Source organism: Chrysochloris asiatica, unplaced genomic scaffold (genome assembly GCF_000296735.1).
Source record: "Chrysochloris asiatica unplaced genomic scaffold, ChrAsi1.0 scaffold00065, whole genome shotgun sequence".
In the NCBI taxonomy this organism is placed as follows: domain Eukaryota; kingdom Metazoa; phylum Chordata; class Mammalia; order Afrosoricida; family Chrysochloridae; genus Chrysochloris; species Chrysochloris asiatica.
The window spans coordinates 8,837,641-8,842,216 of record NW_006408583.1 but is presented as its reverse complement, the minus strand read 5'-3'; the positions used below and the strand labels follow the sequence as shown (position 1 = coordinate 8,842,216).

General features: G+C 45.5%; 1 pseudogene; it reads left to right on the top strand.

Annotated features, from left to right (window-relative positions):
* The first annotated feature begins 1,488 nt into the window (after window positions 1–1,488).
* Window positions 1,489–2,583, top strand: LOC102838225 (annotated as a pseudogene).
* Window positions 2,584–4,576: the final 1,993 nt, after the last annotated feature.

The following is a 4,576-nucleotide window of genomic DNA, read 5'->3' as shown; positions in this document are numbered from 1 at the left end:
TCCTAGTGACCCCAAGCAAAAGAGAACGAAGCACTGCCTGGTCCTGTACCTTCCTTACTGATTTTGTTACACTTAACCGACTCGACGGCACTTAACAACAACAACAAAGTCCATTGTTGCTGCCACTGTGCTAGTCCATCTTGCTGGGGGTCTTCTTTTTTGCCAACTCTCCACTTTACCAAGCATGATGTCCTTCCTTCTCCAGCAACTAGTCCATGTGATGATATGTCTGAAGTATGTGAGATGAAGTCTTGTCATCCTTACTTCTAAGGAGCATTCTGAATGTACTTCTTCCAACACAGATTTGTTTGTTCTTTTGGTAGTCATGGTACTTTTAATATTCTCCTCCAACACTATAATTTAAAGCATCAATTCTAAGGGCTTCCTTATTTGTTGTCCACATTTCACATGCATATGAGACTATTAAAAATGCCATGGCTTGAGTCAGGTGCACCTCAGTCCTCAAACTGTCATGTTTGTTCTTAAACATTTTGAAGAAGTCTTGTGTAGCAGATTTGCCTAGTGTGGTACATCACTTGATTCCTTGACTGCTGTTTTCCAGGAGTGCTGATTATAGATCCAAGCAAAATGAATTATTTGACAACGTCAATCTTTTCTCCATTTATCATGATTTTATTTATTGGTCCAGTTGGGAGGATTTTTGTTTTCTTTACATTGAGGTGCAACCCATATTGAAAGCTGTAATCTTTGACTCTCATCAGTAAATAATTTAAGTCCTTTTGGCTTCCAACAAGCAAGGTTGTATAATCTGCATATCACAGGTTGTTAATGAGTTTTCCTCTAAACCGGATGTCATGTTCTTCTATGAATAATCCAGCTCTTTGGATTATTTGCTCAGCATATATAGATTGGATGAAAGAATCCAACCCAGGAGAAAACCTCTATGTCTTCCTATTAGCCCGCGAGCTAATATGAAACCTAACCACCTGCTGGCATTTAAAATACAGTTGACATAGCTTCCAGCATCACAGCAACACACAAGCCACCACAGTATGACCAACTGACAGACAGTGGTGGGGAATATACTATTTAATTTCTCTTGAGGAATGTTCTTGGGTTATTTGAAATGACATGATATGCAAGAAGAAAGTTCTACAGATTAGTCTGAACTCTGATAAATTTTAAGACTTTTAATATAGCTCTTCATATAATGTGCTTTTCTTAGTAAATTTTAAACCATTTTGCTGTGTAATTTTGAACCAGTATTTATTATTAATATTTCTGTTAAAATTTTGTACTAATAGACATGTTTGAGTTTGGGATCTAGAAAGTTATGTATCAGAATTTAACTAATTGTTGGGTGATAAGTGAAATGATGAATATTTAAGTAATTTTCTTCACAATATTTTACCTTTCTGGATGAGAAAAAGGAATACGCTCAGTCTCTGCCGCCGGCTCATTGTCGCTCCTCTCTCCGCGTGTGCTCGCTACTGCTGCCGCCACTCCGCCCCTCCAATCCCGGTGGAAGAAGAGATCCCCACGCTCGTCATCGACAGCCGCTCAGGCATGGGCAAAGCCAGCTTTGCGGGCGACAACGCCCCCCGCGCTGTCTTCCCCTTGATTGTGGGGCACCCCCGGCACCAGGGCATTATATGGGCATGGACCAGAAGAACAGCTACATGGGTGATGAGGCTCAGCAATAGGGGCATCCTGACCTCAAGTACCCCATCATCACCAACTGGGACGATATGGAATAGATCTAGCACCACACTTTCTACAAAGAGCTGCGCGTGGTCCCCGAGGAGCACCCCGTGCTATTGACCGAGGCGCCCCGGAACCCCAAGGCCAACTGGGAGATGACCCAGATCATGTTTGAGACCTTCAACATCCCCACCATGTATGTGGCCATCCAGGCCGTGCTGTCCCTCTACGCCTCGGTCTGCACCACTGGCACTGTCATGGACTCTGGCGACGGTGTCACCCACAGCGTGCCCATCTACGAGGGCTATGCCCTGTCACACACCATCCTGCATCTGGACCTGGCAGGCCGCTACCTGACCGACTACCTCATTAAGATCCTGACAGAGCGCGGCTATAGCTTCACCACCACAGCCGATGGTGAGATCCTGTGCGACGTAAAGGAGAATCTGTGCTAAGTCGCCCTGGATTTCGAGCAGGAGATGGCCACCGCCGCGTCTTCGTCCTCCCTGGAGAAGAGCTACGAGCTGCCCGATGGCCAGGTCACCACCATCGGCAACAAGCGCTTCCGGTGTCCAGAGCGCTCTTCCAGCTCTCCTTCCTAGGTATGGAGTCCTGCGGCATCCACGAGACCAGCTTCAACTCCATCATGACGTGCGATGTGGACATCCGGAAGGACCTGTATGCCAACACGGTGCTGTCAGGTGGGACCACCATGTACCCAGGCATCGCCGACTGGATGCAGGAGGTCACAGTGTTGGTGGCCAGCACCATGAAGATCAAGATAATTGCTCCTCCCGAATGCAAGTACTCTGGATTGGCGGCTCCATCCTGGCCTCGCTGTCCACCTTCCAGCAGATGTGGATCAGCAAGCAGGAGTACGATGAGTCGGGCCCCTCCATTGTCCGCCGCAAATGCTTTTAGACGGACTGCCAGCAGGTGCCGCCACCTGCCGCATGAGCTCATTCCCGAGTGCAGGTTTGCCCACAAACCACAAGTCTCATGCTAGCCTCGTGAAACTGGACGAAGTCTTTGAAAAGAAATTGTCCTTGAAGCCTGTAACTCGGTATTAGCAGCACTGGATCGTAGGACTTGTTGCTGAGTTTGACCTTGTATTCAACTTACCTGTTCCCTTGGTCTGTGTTTAATACCCTGTACATATCTTTGGTGTAAGCCCCTAGAGCATGTGAATCGGTCACTCGGTGGTCGAGGTGAAGGGATGATGTGGTGGGGAGAAGTCTGTAGTTGTGGCGAGTCTGTGCAGGGTATAAATGCGAAGAGCTGATGGCTCCAGGATCACACATCTGCAGGCTTGGTAAGCAGCCCGGAGCGGCTGTCATCTTTGTCTTCCCTGCCTGTTAGGTTGCAAGACTCTGAGTCTTGGGACCAGTTTCCTTTCTTAGCTGATGTTCTCCCGCTGGAACCCGGTGGGTTGTTACTTGCCTTGAGTTGGAAGATGGTTTGCATTTAAACCTGTAAACTCATTCATTCTTTTAATTTATGTAAGGTTTTTGTACACAAGTCTCAACTCTTGAGATGATAACAAATTTTGTTTTTTCTCTTGTCATGTGTGAACATTAGGCCCCAGCAAAACAGCCTTGTATAAGGAGAAATAAAAGTGCTGCAGTGAAAGGCAAAAAAGAAAAAGAAAAAAAGGAATAAAATACATGCTAATTTCAAGTTAAAGAAACCAAGTAATTTGTGCCAACGTTGTATATCAACTGTCCTAGGATGGTACTGCAGGATAAACACTGAACTGTCATCCACAGGTGAGAGGTTCAAACCCACCATCCACTCCTTAGAAACCATATGCAGGGTTGCTCTGAGTCAGACCTGACTCCACGGGCACTTACAACAATAACAAATGTTCATCTTTTGCAATAAGAAGTTGCAGAAAATACTGCTAGTGTTAACTACTGGTCTGTCTGGTCAGGACAGAAGACCAGGTGACTAATCTCCTGGAGCTCTGGTAGCGTAGTGGTTACGAATTGGGCTGCGAACCTTAAGGTCAGCGGTTCGAAACTACCAGCTGCTCCGCGGGAGAAAGATAAGGCTTTCTACTCCCGTAAGGATTTACCCCCTCGGAAACCCTGTACAGGGTCGCTATGGGTCGGACCCGACTCGATGGCACTTAACAGCAACAACAACAAGACAGCCACAACTGATACTGTTGGGCTTTTTACTTTGAAGAAGCAATTGCCATTTGCTCTTGAATCATTTCTCAATCATGATGACACTGTGTGTATCAGAGTGGAGTTGTGTTCTATAGTGTTTCTATGACTGAATTTGGCATGCATTTTGTCAGGTGTCTCTCAGAGATGCCCCTGGGGAGAATTTTTAATCTTTCTGTTAGTGACTGAGCCATTAGCCACACCCTGTTGTTGTTGTTAAGTGCCATGGAGTACAGTAGGTTCCGGCTCATAGCATTTCTCAGGATTTCTGAGGCTGTAAATATTTACAGGAATAGAAAGTCTCATCTTGGAGACATCTCCCATTGAGCAACTGGTTGGACTTGAACCACGACCGTCTGGTTTTCAATCTGATGCTTATTCTACAGAGCCAACATGCATTTTAACTTGGTTAAAAAAGCAGCTAAGAAGGCATTCCAGTGTTTAAATGATTAATATTATTGTTGTTAAGTGTCATACACTCAGTTCTGACTCACAGTGACCCTGCATAGGGTTTCCTAGGCTGTAAATCTTTATAGGAGCAGAAAGCCTCATCTCTCTCTCTCATAGAATGACTGGTGGACTTGAACCACTGACTTTGTTGTTCACTGTCTAGTGCTTATCCTAAAGAGCCACCACTCTCCCCAAGATAGCACTATATAGCTTTATTTACTTAATATCAAAACAGCCAGTCAATTCTTCAATATAAATTTGTTGTTAAACCCTCCACCAGCATTTTTGGGAGATAA